The sequence below is a fragment of the Bufo bufo genome, chromosome 10 (genome assembly GCF_905171765.1).
Source record: "Bufo bufo chromosome 10, aBufBuf1.1, whole genome shotgun sequence".
Classification (NCBI taxonomy): Eukaryota; Metazoa; Chordata; class Amphibia; order Anura; family Bufonidae; genus Bufo; species Bufo bufo.
Window position 1 is genome coordinate 88,785,800 of NC_053398.1, and position 23,115 is coordinate 88,808,914.

General features: G+C 45.9%; 1 protein-coding gene across 1 annotated transcript in view; it reads right to left on the bottom strand.

Moving 5' to 3' along the window:
• SIPA1 (signal-induced proliferation-associated 1) overlaps positions 1-17,887 on the bottom strand; it is a 156,300-nt gene extending 138,413 nt beyond the window's left edge. Inside the window, exon 1 of the mRNA XM_040408979.1 lies at positions 17,818-17,887. The gene's annotated coding sequence lies outside the window, so the exon portion shown is untranslated. The remainder of the gene's footprint in view (positions 1-17,817) is intronic.
• Between the last annotated feature and the right edge of the window lie 5,228 nt (positions 17,888-23,115).

Below are 23,115 nucleotides of genomic sequence, written 5' to 3' on the forward strand. Positions count from 1 at the left end.
TTATTTTTTGGGCGATTGTCTTAGGTAGGGGCTAATTTTGGGCGGGATGAGGTTACGGTTAGATTGGTACTATTTTGGTGGGCATACGCCTTTTTGATCGCTTGCTGTTGTACTTTTTGTGATGTAAGTTGACAAAAAAATGGTTTAATTAGCACAGTTTTTATTTTTTATTTTTTACGGTGTTTATCTGAGTGGTTAGGTCATGTGATATGTTTATAGAGCCGGTTGATACGGACGTGGCGATACCTAATATGTCTTTTTTTTCCCTATTTTTTACCAATTATTTTTTACTTTATTTGGGGGAAATTACTTTTTTTTTTTTTTTTTTGGGGGAAAACTTTATTTTTTCAACTTTCTTTTTCACTTTTTTTTGGGACTTCAACTTTTGGGGGTCTGATCCCCTTTACAATGCATTCCAATACTTCTGTATTGGAATGCATTGGCTGTATGAGTAATACAGTGTGTATTACTCATACAGCTTCCTGCCTGTGAGATCCAGGGGGCTGGATCTCACAGGCTCTTCACCGGAAGGCAATGCCGATGCCTAAGGAAGGCATCGCGCTGCCTTCCATGCCATCGGGTTTCCATTACAGCAGCACGGGGACCCGATGGCACCGCCGATACCCGCCGGAACGACTCGTAAACGCCGCAAGTCTGAATTGGCCGATACGGGGGGGTCACAGCAGGCACCCAGTTCCGATCACCGCCTACCGTGCAGAGGTGATCGGAACTACACATGAGGTACCTGTAAGTTATGTGTCCTTAAAGAGGACCTTTCACCGATTCTTACACTATGAACTAACTATACATACATGTAGAGCGGCGCCCGGGGATCTCACTGCACTTACTATTATCCCCGGGCGCCGCTCCGTTCTCCCGCTATGCCCTCCGGTATCTCCGCTCACTAAGTTATGGTAGGCGGAGTCTGCCCTTGTTCTGCTCTAGCGCTGGCCAATCGCAGCGCAGAGCTCACAGCCTGGGAGGTTATTTTCTCCCAGGCTGTGAGCTCTGCAATGCGATTGGCCAGCGCTACAGAAGAGCAAGGGCAGACTCCGCCTACCATAACTTAGTGAGCGGAGATACCGGAGGGCATAGCAGGAGAACGGAGCGGGGCCCGGGGATAACAGTAAGTGCAGTGAGATCCCCGGGCGCCGCTCTACATGTCTGTATAGTTAGTTCATAGGGTAAGAATCGGTGAAAGGTCCTCTTTAAGTATCAGGACATCATGACGTACCGGTACGTCATGTGTCCCCAAGAGGTTAAAAATAATAATAATACAAAAAAAACAAGAAGACAATTTTCTAATAAAAATAATTGACTGTAAAATGATAAAAAAAACAACCTGTAGCACCCATGGTATCTTGCACAGTAAATGCCATAATTCAAAAATAAAATAGAATGCTAGGGTTGCATGTACTCCAAAACAATACTAAAGTCTAAAGTCTGTCATGCAAAAAAAAAAATATAATAATCCTTTCATACCAATTAAAATTGTTTTTCTATTGTCTGGAAGTAAAACATAAAAAAAAAACTATATAGCTTTGATAATTGCCAATTGCATCGTCTTTTTAAAATATGAAATGTAATGGTTTTTAAAATTTGAACCTCCCTCCCCCAAAAAATAACTGTGTCCTTGGAGGGGTAGTCTTAATATTGATGCCTATCCACCGGGCTGACAATGTCTTATCAGCACAGGTCCAACACCCAATACACCTATCGATCAGCTGTTTCAAAGTAGCTCAGCTGATAAGCAGAGGTGTGGGATGTTGGACTTCCGATGATTAGATATCAGTGGCGTCTTGAGGATAAGCCAACAATATTAAAATCCTAAATTACACATACATATACATATATTTAAGACCCCAAAGAGCTGCATCCTGCATTGTGTTTTGATTCAATACATTTTATTAAAGAGAAAACATCCATAAAGCCTTACAGATGATAAAGCAGAGAACAATTAAAAGAAGAAACCATTACTTACCTTATCGTAAGCATAACACAATGTATACACTGCGTGCAGAATTATTAGGCAAATGAGTATTTTGACCACATCATCCTCTTTTTGCATGTTGTCTTACTCCAAGCTGTATAGGCTCAAAAGCCTACTACCAATTAAGCATATTAGGTGATGTGCATCTCTGTAATGAGAAGGGGTGTGGTCTAATGACATCAACACCCTATATCAGGTGTGCATAATTATTAGGCAACTTCCTTTCCTTTGGCAAAATGGGTCAAAAGAAGGACTTGACAGGCTCAGAAAAGTCAAAAATAGTGAGATATCTTGCAGAGGGATGCAGCACTCTTAAAATTGCAAAGCTTCTGAAGCGTGATCATCGAACAATCAAGTGTTTCATTCAAAATAGTCAACAGGGTCGCAAGAAGCGTGTGGAAAAACCAAGGCGCAAAATAACTGCCCATGAACTGAGAAAAGTCAAGCGTGCAGCTGCCAAGATGCCACTTGCCACCAGTTTGGCCATATTTCAGAGCTGCAACATCACTGGAGTGCCCAAAAGCACAAGGTGTGCAATACTCAGAGACATGGCCAAGGTAAGAAAGGCTGAAAGACGACCACCACTGAACAAGACACACAAGCTGAAACGTCAAGACTGGGCCAAGAAATATCTCAAGACTGACTTTTCTAAGGTTTTATGGACTGATGAAATGAGAGTGAGTCTTGATGGGCCAGATGGATGGGCCCGTGGCTGGATTGGTAAAGGGCAGAGAGCTCCAGTCCGACTCAGACGCCAGCAAGGTGGAGGTGGAGTACTGGTTTGGGCTGGTATCATCAAAGATGAGCTTGTGGGGCCTTTTCGGGTTGAGGATGGAGTCAAGCTCAACTCCCAGTCCTACTGCCAGTTTCTGGAAGACACCTTCTTCAAGCAGTGGTACAGGAAGAAGTCTGCATCCTTCAAGAAAAACATGATTTTCATGCAGGACAATGCTCCATCACACGCGTCCAAGTACTCCACAGCGTGGCTGGCAAGAAAGGGTATAAAAGAAGAAAATCTAATGACATGGCCTCCTTGTTCACCTGATCTGAACCCCATTGAGAACCTGTGGTCCATCATCAAATGTGAGATTTACAAGGAGGGAAAACAGTACACCTCTCTGAACAGTGTCTGGGAGGCTGTGGTTGCTGCTGCACGCAATGTTGATGGTGAACAGATCAAAACACTGACAGAATCCATGGATGGCAGGCTTTTGAGTGTCCTTGCAAAGAAAGGTGGCTATATTGGTCACTGATTTGTTTTTGTTTTGTTTTTGAATGTCAGAAATGTATATTTGTGAATGTTGAGATGTTATATTGGTTTCACTGGTAAAAATAAATAATTGAAATGTGTATATATTTGTTTTTTGTTAAGTTGCCTAATAATTATGCACAGTAATAGTCACCTGCACACACAGATATCCCCCTAAAATAGCTAAAACTAAAAACAAACTAAAAACTACTTCCAAAAATATTCAGCTTTGATATTAATGAGTTTTTTGGGTTCATTGAGAACATGGTTGTTGTTCAATAATAAAATTAATCCTCAAAAATACAACTTGCCTAATAATTCTGCACTCCCTGTATGAATACTCCTCCCCAGTAGGAATTGACAGGGTCGAGCATCCTCACTGCTCCAATGCCTGGCCCTAAACTCTTGCTCATGTGCCCATGACCTAGACTCAGTGTAGGTCATCAATATCGGATCAGTGGGGGTGCCACACCCTGTATTCCCACAGTCAGCTGCAGCCTCCAGCTCTGGGACTAACACATTGAATGAACAGGAAGCACAGCTCCACTCATAGTGTAGTGCCCGTACTAGGTTACTGCATCTTAGCTCTCATTCTGTTCAATGGGGATAAACTGCAGTAACCCAGCATGGCCACTACACTGTGCTTTCTGCTCCATTCAAAAAGTTAGTTCCTGAGCTGAAGGCTGCAGGAAACAGCTGACTATGGGGAAGGGGGTTTGTCCCACCCTCGCCAATCGAATATTAACAACCTATCCTGAGGATAAATCATCAAAATCAAGAGCCTGGAAAACCCCTTTAAGACTCTGTCCACTGTGTTGTATGGGAGCTGAGTTGCAGTACACTGACACAGTCACTACACAGTAAAAACAAACAATGCAAATAATAAAGTAAATACAGTAGTGACATACTCACTATAGAAAATATAATGCTAATGCTGCATTGTAAATGTGAGATTCTTGGCAAATACATTAAGTCAATTGTACTCACCATACACGTGGAACCTGCATTCTCTGAATTTAATGGAGGCCAGTATGGCACCAGTGGAGGTAGTATTTAGTGTAGGTTGCTGTCCTAAATAGATCGCCTTGTCGTTGGCGGAAGGCACAAAAGATTTTGTACAAAATGTATTTGCCAAGAATCTCACATTTATAACGTAGCATTAGCATTAGTACATTTCCTATAGTGAGTATGGCACTGTTGCATTTACTTTGTTATTTGTGTTTGCAGAGTCCTGCTGCATTGTGTTTGTTGTTTTTGCTTTTGTGCTTTCAGCCATGGCGACGTGCACCTGTGCACTGGGATATGCTGTTGCTGCGGTTGCCCGCGGCAACGTGTTGCTGTGAGAGCATTCAGTGGCAGTGTCTCGGCCTTCTGGGTGATTGCCGTGACATGGTTGCCACGCATGCTGTGGCCGGTGGTTACGTGTTTGGTGTGCTTGTGTGTGCGCTTCCCCTTTTAGTTGTAGCCTCCCTCTGTCTGGTGCTGTAAGGGTTAACTCCCTGACTGGGTGTGGTCAATAGGGTTTGATCCCCTGTGGTTTCCTGGCTGAAGTCTGTGATAATTCAGCTGTGGTTGGTGTTGGAGCTCTGCTCCAGTCCAGGGTGTTCCATCTGTCCAGTGAGGGCCACCCTTGTGGTCATCAATGTTATCCCGGTGTCTCCCTCCCTTCCTGTCCCTATTTGTATGGAGTGGGTTATGTTCAGGGTGTTGCATGTCTAGTTTGGTGTTACATGTGTAACCCTGTGAAGTTACACCGGCTGCGTTATCTGAAATGCCCAGTAGATGGACTCAGTATGCTGTTAATAAGACATTGAGCATTGATCACATGACTGGCTGAAAGGAGTCACATGGTTAGTGACATCATCGCAGGTCCTAAAACGAGGCTGGCTGCACAGCTCTAAAGAGGAAGGTCCTGGAAAGGTTTCTAGAAGCTACGATTTGCTCAGCCAGAGAGAGGACATGGGTCTGGCATTGAGAGACTGCAGCACAGAGATAGAACCTGGCGGAGAGAACTTACTTCACCCAAGATCACACCTGCTGAGAGAGGGACCGCTGGCAAAGACAAGCACTGAGTCCAGACGTCTGGTGAATCCAGTGAAAGGAGATTGCTGCGGACTGGCCTGGTAAATGGTGTTGTGAGGGTAAGTCAAACCTCTCCCTGTATCACCACAGGGCACCTGTCTCCTCATCACAATAAAGACTCTGAGGTCCAGTGACGGACATTACACAGCTCAGGCTGCTTCAGTGACCCTGCGGAGCAGGACTTATAAGGGCCCCAACTCTCCTATGTGCACCAACGGCCATTAGGGCGAAGATAGGGGGTGGGACGCAGGTGTGCTAGTGGGTGGGTGAGGAAGAATCCACATTACCCTGTTATTTGTGTTACGCTATTGTATTTTCCTATGTATGTTGGTTCATTTTGTTACGCACTATATAAAGTTAATTCCAGTTAGGCTGTGTCAGTCTCATTTGCACCAAGTATGTTCCCAGTGGAGCCTCACATCCCTACCCCGGATGTTCCACTGGGTGGAGGCACTGCCGCAGACATGTACCCCAACTCCCAGATAGCGGAGGCTCAGGATCCGCCTGTCAGGCATAGTGAGTTAACTAGGGTTAGGGACCCCATAGACACTAGGGGGCGCCACCAAAACCCCGTTACATATGGAGGCACTGCTGAGATCAATTGGGGTACAACCAGTGAGAATAGATTAAATCCTCAGGCCACTCCCTCCTTTGCAAAAGAGTGGGCCCAGCAAAGAAATGTACCATTGCAGCAAGCTGTGATGTTATGCAGAGTCCCATCCTGCTGTGAGATGAATCACGTCATCTTGTGTATAGAACTTCGATTGGGAATAGAAATGGCGACCGTCAGGGATATCCTGCAGGATTCTGAAGGCCAAACTTACATGTTAATATATTGTCATACGGACTTGGGAGACCATGAGATGCCTCACCTATTGTGGTAGTGAGAAAAAAGAATGGTTCAGTTCGGCTATGTGTGGACTACCGTACTTTGAACAAGAGGACTGTGCCAGATCAGTACACTTTTCCCCGGATAGAGGATCTTCTGAACGCCCTATCTGGCAGCCAGTGGTTCAGTGTGCTTGACTTGAGGTCTGGATATTATCAGGTACCCATGAAGAAGGAGGATCAGGAAAAGACAGCTTTCATCTGCCCTTTGGGGTTTTTCCAGTTTACCAGAATGCCACAGGGAGTCACAGGAGCTCCTGCTACTTTTCAGAGGCTGATGGAGAAAACTGTGGGGGATATGAATCCCAAAGAGTGTCTAGTGTATCTAGATGACCTAATTGTTTTCGGGAAGACACCAGAGGAGCATGAACAAAGATTGCTAAAGGTGTTGGATCGACTTCAAGCTGAAGGCCTGAAGCTATCAGTGGACAAATGCCGATTTGCCCAGAACTCTGTCACTTATGTGGGGCATATAGTCTCCTCTGAAGGAGTAGCCACAGATCCTGCTAAAATTGAAGCAGTGTTGAATTTACCAAGACCAGATAACATCAGTGAGTTGCGGTCCTTTCTCGGATTCTGTGGTTACTACCGAAGGTTTGTGAAAGACTACTCAAAGATTGCTGGAGAGTTACATGACCTACTGAAGATTACCTCTGACGTAACGGGTGCTAAGGCACCATCTCCTAAAGACCCCTTTGGAGAGAAATGGACTTCAGGATGTGAAGATGCCTTTCTGACATTGAAGAAGAGACTTACAGAAGCTCCTGTCTTAGCCTATGCAGACCCTGAGAAACCATATATTCTCCATGTGGATGCCAGTTTGGAAGGTCTAGGGGGTGTACTGCACCAAAGTTATCCAGAAGGATTGAGGCCGGTGGCTTACATAAGTAGAAGCCTTACAGGTGCAGAGAAGAACTATCCAGTCCATAAATTGGAATTTCTGGCACTCAAGTGGGCCATCGTGGATAAGCTACATGACTATTTGTATGGAGCAACATTCGAAGTAAGGACTGACAACAATCCACACTACATTCAGACTACAGCTAAGCTGGATGCCACAGGACATAGGTGGTTGGCTGCCTTATCAAGCTACAGTTTCAGCCTGAAGTACAAGCCTGGGCCCAAGAATGTCAGCGCAGATGCCCTGTCCCGCAGACCTAGACTCCCTCCTCACCAAGAAGAAGAGGAGTGGGAAGAGATCCCTGGGCCGGGGGTAGGAGCCTTTTGTCAGATGTATGTGGTGGCCGAGAGTCAAGAAGAGTTTGCCGAGCTAAGGGGGATAGACTCCATTAGCCACTCTCCAGAAGCCGTGCCTGAGGTGTTCCATGCTCCAGTCATGCTTCAACAGTGGTCCAGTATAACCACAGAAGACAAAATGAAGGCTCAAGCGCAGGACTGGTATATTGGGATAGTTATCAGAGCAATAAAGACTAAGAATCCTAAATTGCTGACTTCTCTACCTGTGAGTCAAAGAGAATTATACCGAAGGGAATGGAGCCGACTACATCTTGAAGGTGGAGTACTCTATAGGGTCGTGAAGTATCATGATCACCCTGACAGAAAACAATTGGTACTACCCCACAGATACCGTGGCATGGTCCTGAGAGCTCTCCACGATCAACATGGGCATCTCAGGGTGGACAAGACCTATGGCCTAGTACAAGATCGGTTCTATTGGCCTCGCATGAGGGAACATGTCGAGCAACATGTAAAGACATGCAGGAGGTGTATCCAGAGGAAGACCCTGCCTGTGAGAGCTGCCCCTATGGGTCATCTGAAAAGTACGGGACCCATGGATCTTGTGTGCATGGACTATCTCGGCATTGAAAGCGATACAGCGGGAATTGGAAATGTGCTGGTGGTAACGGACCATTTCACCAGATATGCTCAAGCCTTCCCCACTAAAGATCAAAAAGCCGTGACTGTAGCCAAAGTCCTTTGGCAGAAGTATTTTATTCACTATGGACTACCCAATCGGATACACTCTGATCAAGGTAGAGACTTTGAGAGTAAGTTGATCAAGGAGCTGTTGGACATGTTGCAGGTGCAGAAGTCCAGAACCACACCTTATCATCCGGAGGGTGATGCACAGCCAGAACGGTTCAATAGGACCCTCCTAGATATGCTAGGGACTCTCAAGCAAGTCGAGAAGCGGTCTTGGAGTAAACATGTGGAAGCCATGGTCCACGCATACAACTGTACAAGGCATGAATCTACAGGGTTCTCACCCTATTTCCTAATGTTCGGAAGAGAAGCTCGATTACAGGTAGATGTCCGTTTGGGAGTGTCTCCTGATGGAACAGATTCAACTTCACACTTTCAATATGTGAGGAACCTCAAACAAAACCTTCATCGGGCCTATGAGTTGGCCACCCAAGCTGCAGCAAAAATGGAAGAACGGAACAAAAGAAGGTATGATTCTAAGGTGAGATATCGGGAGATTCAAGCAGGGGATAAAGTTCTTCTCCGGAATCTAGGTGTGCCTGGAAAACACAAACTGGCTGACAGATGGAAAGATACCCTGTTTGAGGTTGTGTCCAAACTGGAAGGACTGCCAGTGTACAACATTAGGGGCCCGGAGGGCCGAATAAAGGCTTGGCATAGAAACCATCTGCTTCCAGTTGTGTATGCTGATGAAGAGGAAGAGAGTAGTGAAGAACTGGAGGAAAACCCAGCAGAGAGTCCTGGAAATGGGGCAGAGGAGACCCCGGGAACTCCCAGTGCAGAGGATCAGTGGTGGTCATCACCCGCAGAAGAAACACAGCAATTGCCTCCTTTAACTCCGGTGGTTCCACAAAGTCCTGGAACCTCTCCTGGGTCACAAAGTTCTCCAAGGTTGAATCCAGAAAGTCCATGTTTTGTGCCTGGAACTTCCCTTAGAGACTCTACTTCGAAGGCAGGAGTCGAAGTCCCACAGTTGATGTCCCAAGATCCTCTCCCACAGCGAGAACTGAGACACAGTACCAGAGTGCGGCAACCCCCTAGGGCCTTAGTTTATGATAATATAGGAGAGCCCAGTTATGCCCCGCTGACACAAGCAGCATCTAAAATGGCCACTTTCCTACATGCACTAGCTGAAGTGGTAAATGTTAGTGACTCTTTACCCTAAATAAATAGCTAGCTAGGATATTACTGTGCCAACTGTACTGTATGTATGCTAAACATTTTTCTGTTGAATTTTTGTTAAGCCCCCTGGCTAGGACTTGCCAGTGGAAGGCAAGTATTTTTCAAGGGGGAGCATGTAACCCTGTGAAGTTACACCGGCTGCGTTATCTGAAATGCCCAGTAGATGGACTCAGTATGCTGTTAATAAGACATTGAGCATTGATCACATGACTGGCTGAAAGGAGTCACATGGTTAGTGACATCATCGCAGGTCCTAAAACGAGGCTGGCTGCACAGCTCTAAAGAGGAAGGTCCTGGAAAAGTTTCTAGAAGCTACGATTTGCTCAGCCAGAGAGAGGACATGGGTCTGGCATTGAGAGACTGCAGCACAGAGATAGAACCTGGCGGAGAGAACTTACTTCACCCAAGATCACACCTGCTGAGAGAGGGACCGCTGGCAAAGACAAGCACTGAGTCCAGACGTCTGGTGAATCCAGTGAAAGGAGATTGCTGCGGACTGGCCTGGTAAATGTTGTTGTGAGGGTAAGTCAAACCTCTCCCTGTATCACCACAGGGCACCTGTCTCCTCACCACAATAAAGACTCTGAGGTCCAGTGACGGACATTACACAGCTCAGGCTGCTTCAGTGACCCTGCGGAGCAGGACTTATAAGGGCCCCAACTCTCCTATGTGCACCAACGGCCACTAGGGCGAAGACAAGGGGTGGGACGCAGGTGTGCTAGTGGGTGGGTGAGGAAGAATCCACATTACCCTGTTATTTGTGTTACGCTATTGTATTTTCCTATGTATGTTGGTTCATTTTGTTACGCACTATATAAAGTTAATTCCAGTTAGGCTGTGTCAGTCTCATTTGCACCAAGTATGTTCCCAGTGGAGCCTCACATCCCTACCCCGGATGTTCCACTGGGTGGAGGCACTGCCGCAGACATGTACCCCAACTCCCAGATAGCGGAGGCTCAGGATCCGCCTGTCAGGCATAGTGAGTTAACTAGGGTTAGGGACCCCATAGACACTAGGGGGCGCCACCAAAACCCCGTTACACATGTCTGGTGGTGTTTGGTGTCCAGCATGTTTACTAGACATTCCCCTGTCTCATGTTATTGCAGCTATGGGTGTCCTGGGTTCCTGTGTGGTTTGTGGTGTGTGCTGTGTCCTTTAATGTTGGTGTGGACAGCAGCACTTGTGCACAGGTTCCAGTCAGTGTGTCTGTGGCAGGTAAGTGTGTTATTGGTTTCGCTTACCTGCCATCTCCTTATGATGTATGTGTTCCCCTCTCCTTGCAGCCTGGCCTCAGATAGAGACTCCTGTTCCTCTGGAATGAACAGGTCGTCTCTTCCCTGCTCCTTGGTGAGAGATTACCAGGGCGACTTAGGGTCTCTAGGAATCCTGAGTATGAGTCGTCCTACCATCGGGGTCCGCTCATACGGTGAGGAGTCAGGGAGAGGATTAGGGACGCTGTAGGAGGTGACCTGCTCCCTTATTACTCCTTTTGGCCATGCTGATCCCCTTGACACCGCACGGTGGGGGGTTTCCCCCACACCCTGCCGTGACAGTATGACCACAAAGGCTCTTTGCTTGGAGCCTTCAGAAGAGGACCCAGCATGTGTCGCCTGCCGTTTTTCTGGCGCACATGGTTATCCTCCGGAGGGAGGGTGAAAGGTGAGACGCTGTTAACAGTGCGGTTCCCTGTGACAGTTGGTTGTAGTTGGTGTGAACCGTCACTGGTGTTTGCGTTTCTCCTCGTCCATTTCTCAGTGGTTCAGGTGCTTGTGTTGTTTGCTGGATGAATTCCTGTGGTGTACTGGCTGTGTGCTGGTTGGGGATGCATGCTAGCAGCGAGCTCGTGTGAACCGTGTCTGAGGTGGACGCAGCGTTCAGTGCGGTTTCTCTGGGCTATCTGGTGGCTGGTGCCCTGGTTTCTGTGTGTTGCTCCAGGGGCTGGCGGCAGTCTTAGGCTACTTTCACACCTGCGTTTAGGTCGGATCCGTCTGGTATGTGCCCAGACGGATCCGCACCTATAATGCAAACGCTTAGATCCGTTCAGAACGGATCCGTTTGCATTACCATGAACAAAAAAAATATATATATATATTTTTTTTTTTTGTTCATGATAATGCAAACGGATCCGTTTTGACTTTACATTGAAAGTCAATGGGAGACGGATCCGTTTAAAAATTGAGCCATACTGTGTCAACTTCAAACGGATCCGTCCCCATTGACTTCCATTATAAGTCTGGACGGATCCGTTTGCCTCCGCACGGCCAGGCGGACACCCGAACGCTGCAAGCTGCGTTCAGGTGTCCGCCTGCTGAGCGGAGCGGAGGACAAACGGAGCCAGACTGATGCATTCTGAGCGGATCCGCATCCATTCAGAATGCATTAGGGCTGGACGGATCCGTTCGGGGCCGCTTGTGAGCCCCTTCAAACGGAACTCACAAGCGGAGCCCCGAACGCTAGTGTGAAAGTAGCCTTAGAGAGACATCTTTGCTCTGACGCTGAATCTTCTTACTTGCCCTTGTCCATGTCTCAGTGGTTTTGTCACTTGTGTTGTGTGCTGGCTGCATTCCTGTTGTGTGCTGGTTGGGAATGCTTGCTGGCAGCGACTTTGTGTGAACTGGGTCTGAGGTGGACACAGTGTTCAGTGCGGTCTCTCTGAGCTGTATGGTGGCTGGCTGCCTGGTTTCTAGATGGTTCCAGGGGCTGGAAGCAATCTTTTAGAGACTTGCTTGCACTGACGCTGGTCCTGTTACTTTCCCATACCCGCCCTGTTGTTTTTGGGTGTTCTGTTTAGTTCCCCTTTTTTTGGGGGGGGGGGGGGGCTTTGATGGGTGGGAGTGTCACGACCTATGGTGTATGCTGTGACACTGTTGCCACACTTGCGGTTGCCCGCGGCAACGTGTTGCTGTAAGAGCATGCGGTGGCAGGGTCTCGGCCTTCTGGGTGATTGCCGTGACATGGTTGCCACGCATGCTGTTGCCGGTGGTTACGTGTTTGGTGTGCTTGTGTGTGCGCTTCCCCTTTTAGTTGTAGCCTCCCTCTGTCTGGTGCCGTAAGGGTTAACTCCCTGACTGGGTGTGGTCAATAGGGTTTGATCCCCTGTGGTTTCCTGGCTGAAGTCTGTGATAATTCAGCTGTGGTTGGTGCTGGAGCTCTGCTCCAGTCCAGGGTGTTCCATCTGTCCAGTGAGGGCCACCCTTGTGGTCATCAATGTTATCCCGGTGTCTCCCTCCCTTCCTGTCCCTATTTGTATGGAGTGGGTTATGTTCAGGGTGTTGTATGTCTAGTTTGGTGTTACTTGTCTGGTGGTGTTTTGTGTCCAGCATGTTTACTAGACATTCCCCTGTCTCATGTTTATTGCAGCTATGGGTATCCTGGGTTCCAGTGTGGTTTGTGGTGTGTGCTGTGTCCTTTAATGTTGGTGTGGACAGCAGCACTTGTGCACAGGTTCCAGTCAGTGTGTCTGTGGCAGGTAAGTGTGTTATTGATTTCACTTACCTGCCATCTCCTTATGCTGTATGTGTTCCCCTCTCCTTGCAGCCTGGCCTCAGATAGAGACTCCTGTTCCTCTGGAATGAACAGGTCGTCTCTTCCCTGCTCCTTGGTGAGAGATTACCAGGGCGACTTAGGGTCTCTAGGAATCCTGAGTATGAGTCGTCCTACCATCGGGGTCCGCTCATACGGTGATGAGTCAGGGAGAGGATTAGGGATGCTGTAGGAGGTCACCTGCTCCCTTATTACTCCTTTTGGCCAGGCTGATCCCCTTTTACACTTTTGACATCGCACGGTGGGGGGTTTCCCCCACTCCCCGACCGTGACAGGTTGGAGATTTGACATCTTATTAGTGGGGTTATGGGATGTTGGACTGGGACCATTCTGGTATAGATGACCTAAGAATATGCCATCAATATCTAAGTACCAGAAAACCCCTTTAAAGATATTCCTGTCTGGAACATTGATGGCATATCGCTAGGATTTGCCATCAATGTCAGATAGGTCCATGTCCCACCTACTACTTGGCCTATTTTACACTACAGTAGAATCATGCGGCAAAATGAAGGTGCATTTCTAGAGCATCTTAAGCCATGCTCTATTTCAGGCATGCCATCACCCTTTATTAAATTCCCTATCAGTATGTCTTTGGAGTGTGGGAAAAAACCAGAGTACCCGGTGGAAACCCACGCAAACACAGGGAGAGGATACAAACTCCATACAGATGTTGCCCGTGGTCGGATTTGAACCTAGGACCCAAACACTGAGCCACCGTGCTGCCCTTTCCTGCTAAGCTACACCCCTTATGGAACTACCATGATTAATAAAGGTCTGGATGCCTGCAGGCATCACTAAGAAGAGGTAAATATATACGGTATGAATACAGGTACAACAGAACTCAAGCTGCATAAATCTCTGTTCATGGGCCCCATAGCAGCTGTGTAACATGCTTTTATAGAATATGTGCCACTAGGTAGGCTAATAGTGCACCCTATTATACCCACAGTAACAGTACTTTCTTATTGCCAGTAACCACCGTCGGACTGGCCCACTAGAACACCAGAGGATCCTCCCAGGCTCTGGTACCATAGTGGGCTCCAAAGACCCAGTAGAAAATAACCCATTTGGAGCCAATCACTTACCCCTGTCACTTACCGCTTGGCCTTTGGAGCCAATCACTTACTCCTATAAGGTCTATTTATTTAAATCAAATCCACAGCAATAGTGTCTAATTCATTTCTTTACTAAGTAATTGTGCTCTAAACACAGTATTAGTGTCCCCTTAGTGCTCTCCTGACAGTAATATTACCCCATTACTGTCCCTATACAGAAACAGTGCCTTCTTTGTGCCTTCCTCACAGTAATTGCACCCCCATAGTGACCCATACACATTTAAAGTGCTCCCTTATTGACCCACACATAAGGCAGGTGAGAATGATGATGTCATAGCGTTACCCTGGTCTGTGTCAAGTAAAACTACAGGGAGTGCAGAATTATTAGGCAAATGAGTATTTTGACCACATCATCCTCTTTATGCATGTTGTCTTACTCCAAGCTGTATAGGCTCGAAAGCCTACTACCAATTAAGCATATTAGGTGATGTGCATCTCTGTAATGAGAAGGGGTGTGGTCTAATGACATCAACACCCTATATTAGGTGTGCATAATTATTAGGCAACTTCCTTTCCTTTGGCAAAATGGGTCAAAAGAAGGACTTGACAGGCTCAGAAAAGTCAAAAATAGTGAGATATCTTGCAGAGGGATGCAGCACTCTTAAAATTGCAAAGCTTCTGAAGCGTGATCATCGAACAATCAAGCGTTTCATTCAAAATAGTCAACAGGGTCGCAAGAAGCGTGTGGAAAAACCAAGGCGCAAAATAACTGCCCATGAACTGAGAAAAGTCAAGCGTGCAGCTGCCAAGATGCCACTTGCCACCAGTTTGGCCATATTTCAGAGCTGCAACATCACTGGAGTGCCCAAAAGCACAAGGTGTGCAATACTCAGAGACATGGCCAAGGTAAGAAAGGCTGAAAGACGACCACCACTGAACAAGACACACAAGCTGAAACGTCAAGACTGGGCCAAGAAATATCTCAAGACTGATTTTTCTAAGGTTTTATGGACTGATGAAATGAGAGTGAGTCTTGATGGGCCAGATGGATGGGCCCGTGGCTGGATTGGTAAAGGGCAGAGAGCTCCAGTCCGACTCAGACGCCAGCAAGGTGGAGGTGGAGTACTGGTTTGGGCTGGTATCATCAAAGATGAGCTTGTGGGGCCTTTTCGGGTTGAGGATAGAGTCAAGCTCAACTCCCAGTCCTACTGCCAGTTTCTGGAAGACACCTTCTTCAAGCAGTGGTACAGGAAGAAGTCTGCATCCTTCAAGAAAAACATGATTTTCATGCAGGACAATGCTCCATCACACGCGTCCAAGAAAATCTAATGACATGGCCTCCTTGTTCACCTGATCTGAACCCCATTGAGAACCTGTGGTCCATCATCAAATGTGAGATTTACAAGGAGGGAAAACAGTACACCTCTCTGAACAGTGTCTGGGAGGCTGTGGTTGCTGCTGCACGCAATGTTGATGGTGAACAGATCAAAACACTGACAGAATCCATGGATGGCAGGCTTTTGAGTGTCCTTGCAAAGAAAGGTGGCTATATTGGTCACTGATTTGTTTTTGTTTTGTTTTTGAATGTCAGAAATGTATATTTGTGAATGTTGAGATGTTATATTGGTTTCACTGGTAAAAATAAATAATTGAAATGGGTATATATTTGTTTTTTGTTAAGTTGCCTAATAATTATGCACAGTAATAGTCACCTGCACACACAGATATCCCCCTAAAATAGCTAAAACTAAATACAAACTAAAAACTACTTCCAAAAATATTCAGCTTTGATATTAATGAGTTTTTTGGGTTCATTGAGAACATGGTTGTTGTTCAATAATAAAATTAATCCTCAAAAATACAACTTGCCTAATAATTCTGCACTCACTGTATAAATTTCCATACACAGGCAATTCTAAAAATTCACATATGTGATGAATATATTGAGGGTCCTATTACATGGGATAATGCTGGCTAATAAACAATCAGCAATCGGCGATATACGTTGACCAGAGCTTGTTTAGTGGGCCTTTCACATGGTCAGATATAAACTGAAAGTGGAAATAACGATCGTTAATCTCTCATTCACTATGTGCATTGTCGGCATCACATTCCCTATGCACATCGAGCAATATGCTGCTAAAAAAGCTGCTGATTTAGGTGTCCCATCTGTAGCGCCCTGGAGCAAGGGTATTTTGGAGTCTGGACATTTGTGGACATTTGTCCCTATTGCTGGTATGCAAAGCCATGAACTCACTACCTTAGTGCACTACAAAGGATTAACTTGTGATTTATGCTGTTTGCGCTTATACTGTTATATTGCATTTTATATGCTAAACTCTGTTCATCTGCACTGCTATTGCACTGAATTGTGGAAAGAGTTAATAAACAACCAGCTCATACTAAGAGACTTTGGGAATTTCCAGCCTGTGCACTGAGAAGCTAGTAATTTCACGCTGCTGTCATAAGGGACTATGCAGAGGTCAGTTTTGGAGGGAAAAGCCAGACACAGTGAACTTTTTATCATCTGGTTTAGCTCTGTCAGACTGTTATTTACAACTGAAAACTGATTAGTCACTCCCATTGACTTGTATTGCAGCCCAATGCAGGTCTATGGCAGCCTTTAACCCCAACAGTGTTTCTGTTCAGAATCCCCCTTCACACTAGAAGGTTCTAGATCAGTTACAAACTGTATAAAAGTAGAGCAGTCAGAGCCCCTAGTGGTCTACACATAAGGACCACTGTTTAGTAGGAGAAGCTTTGCTAACCTACACAAGTGACCAGAAGAAGATGTTAAGATGCTGCATTAACAGCCCTTTGACAGGCCACTGCACATGAAAGTTGTGATTACCCGACGAACAAGCATTTTGCTAATTTTGTGGATGATCGGCGACACCTTTACATGAGCCAATTCATGTTTGTAGGAACATTCGTTCCCGATAATGGCCCAATCCTCAGTAGGTGTAAAACAGACCTTAGTGAATTCTATTTTTATAATGCTGGGCCATTACTTATCAAAAGGCCTACAATCATTTGTGTCTGATAAACTAAACGTTTCAGATTAAAGCTACCTATACATACTAAATTAATGTTAACCAAATCTTCTGATTTCTGAAGGACTGGCCGACCATCTAATCTGTATGGTGGTGTACCAACTTTCCTTTCTGGCAGATGTTAGGGGGAGAAGGATTGGGCTGTTGGATTTTAAAATGTCTGATCCTTTTGTTCTCCCTTCTGTCAATACAGAACACTGAGTGGACATGTGTAAAGGGAAGGTGGTTCAAATGCATAGCTGTCGGTCAAATGTGTATTGAGACAACAGCTCTCTGAAGTGTATGGCCAGCCTAGGAGTTTGTAACTGTACTAAATCCTTTCTGTTGTCATGAAAACTGGGCCATTAATAGTGTTCCAGTATGTGCTGATAATTAAAGATGAAGCTATCAGTCTCTCTCTTACCCATTAGTGTGACAAGATGAAACAAAGAACCTAGGTTTGGAGCTTGTGCTTCTCCATTGAGAATTACACGTCAGAAGAAAAATGCTGTGGATTTGTTCTGTTCCAGAGTTGGAGACAGTGACAAATAGAAGATTAAGTCACCAAGAGGCTGCACTCTCCTCACAAGGTGACACCAAGATAATTGAACATTTTTCTCTGCTTTTTGACACAGTCACACACTCAGGAGAGAGATACTTGACCATCTGTGCTCAGCCCCATTGCGTCTAAAACTAAACAAAGTGAAGGCAGAAATGGAAGCTAATTTTGCACCTGCAGAATGAAATGAACAGCAGGAAGCCACAAGCTTATTCACTGGTTACATCGGTGAGACAGCGCAAAGCAACTGTGACCTTCTTCAAGTATAAAACCCTCAGTGAACAATTTACCTTTCAAAACCCCTGATCCTGTCTGGTCTCATCACCACTTGCATGTCTGTCTCACATGGCCTTGCACTGTGCTGGTGACCACAGCTTCCTCTATTTCTTACCGGCAGCCCACCCCCTGTGCCTGCAACAATCACATCCTGAGAGCGCCAGGAAGCATGAAACAATGAGCGAGAGAAAGGAGGGGAGCAGCGGCAGCATGGTGTGTGTCAGTGGGACAAACATCCTGCAGCCACCATCCTCATACACCCCATTATTATATTATTTTACTGAAAGAGTAGTTGAAGCTTGGAACAAGCTTCCAGCAGATGTGGTTGGAAAATCTACAGTAACTGACTTTAAACATGCCTGGGATAAACACATGTCTATCCTCAGATAACAAAGAAATAATGGTAGACCAGGAGTTCTTTTTAGTTAGTGTTCTATGTATCAAGACAATTATTACTTATTACAATTCTTCCAAAATACTACTACACTTCCCAGCAGTACCACCCCCGGTAGATGCTGTCAGAGGATCACTGTTGTGCTGACTATAACTGCTTCATCCTGCCACATAAGCATTATCTGAAATGAGAGGCATTTCTTCACTGACACAACTAACAATAAGCATTTGTTGAGCATGCATTCTTTTATCTTTTAGTATTTGGATATTTTATTTTTAGAGATATTTCTGAGAATTATTCAACATTTCAGATCCTAATCATAACTGTTAAATTTTCTGATATGAGCCCGATGTATGCTACATTATTCTTTACTAATCCAAGGACAACCCTGTCACCAACTTACCGGTCCAGGCTCCAGCATCACGGTCTGGGGCTTGGGCAAGGACGCATGTGTCAGACGCGCTACTGGGCCAAGCCGTGACACATGGCCTAACCATGTTCCTTGGTGATGTAAGCTCATCCATGGCACTGGAGCACTTGCTCATCTCCTCCCCGCAGCGCACGCACGCTGGCGGAGATCTGGTGCAATTATTACGTTATCAGTAATAGCAGTGTGTTATAGAGGCAGGCTGAGCGACAGCTTAGCCTGCCTGTCTGTAGGATACTGTCTTTTGGTCCAATGGGTGCCGAATAGTGTTGATCGAGCACCATAGTGCTCAGGGCTCGGGGGCTCGGTCCAAACACATCGGGATGCTACTGAGCACCCGAGTATAATGGAAGTCAATGGGAGAACCGGAGCATTAAACCAGGCACCCCCTGCTCTGAAGAGGGAAGAGTGCCTGGTTCCTAGGAAAAGGTCAGAAATTAACGGAAACACCACAGAAATGGTTCTGTAACAGCATGGGGAGGAAGTCTGGATGCATCTTGGACTCCCAGGTCGCTGCTGGGAACGATGTTATCTGAGTAGTACGCCACTTTTAAAGACTGACAATAATACGCACAAAACCAAAGAAAAAAAATCGATTTTAGAGGAAAAATTGTTAGGAAACATTCTTTCCTGTTTATTTACCTGTATATAAAGTGTAAGTGCCGCCAAAAATTACAAGGAAGAGGCACTCCAATACAACCTGTATATCACATAAAGGAGGGCCTCATTCACATTGTGGTACAATTGCTCAGGTAGTGGCACTCCTACACTCATAAAGCCTATACACTAAGTGAAAGGGCTGCCATAAATTACAAGGAACTGGCACTACAATACACCCTTTATTACACATAAAGGAGGGCATCATAAACACCCTTCAAAAATTCTGATTGATGGCCTGCTGGTGACCCTCAAAAACATTTGGAGCAAGGGCCTGCTGATCTGACCATCTAAAACATTATTACAAGGGTCTGCTGTCGCTTTGGTGACTATAGATAATCTGGGGCCAATCGCACGTCCCCCGTGACGGCAAAGATCCATTTGGGTGTCTGCCCTATCAACTTTTAATGCTATTTTCAGCACGAACCACGGTGACCATGGGTAACGGGGAATCAGGGTTTGATTCCGGAGAGGGAGCCTGTGAAACAGCTATGGCTACCACTTCCAAGCAAGGCAGCATGCACGCAAATTACCTATTAGGTATAATTAGGTGAGGGCTGCTGGAGAGCTGACCCTCTAAAAGATTGTAGGTGAGGGCCTGCTGGTGAGCTGACCCTCTAAAAAATTATATGCGAGGGCCTGCAGCTGAGCTGACCCTGTAAAACATTATATGCGAAGGGCATATATGCGAGGACATTATATGCAACTAATAAGCATGTTGATATAATGGAAGAGGAGGAGGAGGATGAGAAAAGGAAGATTCAACCATATACCCCTTTTTGTGGTGGAAGGGGTGCATAGGAATACAGTGTATTCAGTACATTATAAACAACACATTAAAAGTTCCTTTATGTTCATCAGCTTTCCTCTGGTGGAGTCGAGAAGTCGTGGTCAATCCAGGCCTTGTTCATTTTTATAAGAGTGGCCTGTCAGCATTTTCAGTTGACAGGCAGATACGCTTATCTGTTATAATGCCACCAGCACCACTAAATACCCGCTCTGACAAAATGCTGGCGGCAGGGCAGGCCAACACCTCCAAGGCGTAGAGCGTCAAGTCGTGCCATGTGTCCAGCTTGGACACCCAGTAGTTGTAAGGCACTGAGGGATCATTGAGGACGCTGATACGGTCTGCTATGTACTCCTTCACCATCTTCCAAAATTTATCCCTCCTTGTGACACTAGACCACGCATCAGAGTGAGGGTGCTGGCGGGGTGTCATGAAACTGTCCCAGGCTTTGGAGAGTGTTGCCCTGCCTCTGTTGGAACTGCTATGTGTTCCCCTGGTCTCCCCTCCTTGGTTGGCCAAGGAACTATGGACTCTGCCGCCAGCATTGTCAGATGGAAATTTGTGGAACAATTTTTCAACAAGGGTCTTCTGGTATTGCACCGTTTTCCTCGTCCTCTCCACCAGAGGAATGAGAGATGAGAAGTTCTCTTTGTAGCAGGGGTCGAGAAGGTGAACAACCAGTAATCAGTGTTGTCTAAAATGCGTATAATGCGCGGGTCGCTGAAAAGGCATCCTAACATGAAGTCAGCCATGTGTGCCAGAGTACCAACTGGCTAGACTTCGCTGTCATCATCAGGAGGATCACACTCAATCTCCTCATCCTCTTCCTCCTCTTCTGCCCACCCACGCTAAACAGATGGAATTAAACTTCCATGGGTACTACCCTCAGTAGCGGAGGTAACCGTCTCCTGCTCCTCCTCCTCCTCCTCTTCATCGTCCAATTCGCGCTGAGAAGACGAACTGAGGGTGGTCTGGCTATCACCCTGTGTAATGTCTTCCGCCATTTCCACGTCTTCCACATGCAAAGCGTCGTCCTTAATTGTGAGCAGCGAGCGTTTGAGTAGACACAGAAGTGGGATGGTTACGCTGATAATAGTGTTATCTCCGCTCACCATCTGTGTTGATTCCTTAAAGTTTCTTAAAACCTCACAGAGGTCAGACATCCATGCCCACTCCTCTCTTGTGAATAGTGGAAGCTGACTGGAAAGGCGATGACCATGTTGCAGCTGGTATTCCACTACTGCCCTCTGCTGCTCACAAAGCCTGGCCAACATGTGGAACGTCGAGTTCCAGCACGTGCTCACGTCGCACAACAGCCGGTGAGCTGGCAATTTCAAGCGCTGCTGCAGCGTTGACAGACCGGCTGAAGCTGACGATGACTTATGGAAATGTGCACACGCACGGCACACCTTCACCAGTAGCTCAGGCAAATTGGTAGGTATTGAGAAACTGCTGAACCACTAAGTTTAAGATGTGGGCTAGGCATGGGATGTTTCTGAGCTTGCCGAGCTCCAAAGCCGCCACCAAGTTACGGCCATTATCAGACACAACCATGCCTTGTTCTAGATTTAGTGGCCAGAGCCACAGCTCAGTCTGGTCTCTTATCCCCTGCCACAGCTCTGACTGTGGATGCACAAGAGTTTGGGAATCAGGGCACAAGATCTGTCCCTCTTCAAGCATACTTGGCGAGAGAGCTAAATCAAGGAATGGCAAGATAAAGAGGTCCTCGGAATATCCGAGTGTGGGATCACTTGTTTGGCCAGACTCTCCATGGTGGGAGGAAGGAGTATCAAGACTGGACTTGGTGGAAGACAGGGTGGTGCTTAACTGACTGGAAGCATTATCTGCTGCAATCCAACCGACCACCTGGTCGCACTGGTCTGACTTCAAGAGTGGTGTTTCTTGTGCTCTGTAGTGGGGCTATATTGGAATTCGCGATATTTCACAAAAATTTTGTAGAATATTCATCATATATTCGCTAATTTCGAGAATTCAAGATTATTTTATTGAATGCGAAAAATCAGCAATGTAAAAATGCTAATTCGTAACGCGAAATACAGGCATGGGTCACTTTGGCTCCATTTTTCAAGATGGTATAAGTTTCCTGAGACTGGAGAAAATGACAGGGCACATTCAAGGGATTAAAAAGCGTCATTTGCTCCAAAATGATACCAATGAAAAATACAAGTTGTCCCGCAAAAATCAAGCCCTCACACAACTCCATAGAAAGAAAAATAAAAAAGTTGTGGGTCTTGGGAAGCGGCAATGCAAAAACATTAAAAAAAGGGGGTTTTATTGCAAAAAAGTAGTAAAACATAAAAAGAATAGAGATGTCGCGAACATAAAATTTTCCGTTCGCCAGCGGCAAACGCGAATTTCCGCAAATGTTCGCGAACCGGGCGAACCGCCATAGACTTCAATAGGCAGGCGAATTTTAAAACCCACAGGGACTCTTTCTGGGCACCAAAGTTGTTTCAAGGGGACTAACACCTGGACTGTGGCATGCCGGAGGGGGATCCATGGCAAAACTCCCATGTAAAATTACGTAGTGTGGTAAGTTGAATTTGCAATGTGATTAATATAATTCGTTATATTCTATCAATACAACCATTAGGAACCCAGCTCTAAGTTAAATTCGCAATGCGATTAATATAACCTGTATTAATCGCATTGCGATTACAACTTAGATCTGAGTTACTAATGGTTGTATTGCTAGAATTGACGAATATAACAAATATAGCACTATATTCTCAATCTTCGTTATATTCTAGCAATATAACCATTAGGAACCCAGCTCTAAGTTGAATTCGCAATGCGATTAATATAACCTGTATTAATCGCATTGCGATTACAACTTAGTCAAATTTGTGACACTGCAGCTTCAGAATGAATCTAAGATGGATGCTGTCCTTGCTTTTTGATAGGAGGTTGGAGGGTCTGGGAGGGAGGGTATGCTGATTGGCTGGAATGTGTCTGCTGACTGTGAGGTACAGGGTCAAAGTTTGATCAATGATGATGTATAGGGGGCGGACCGAACATCGCATATG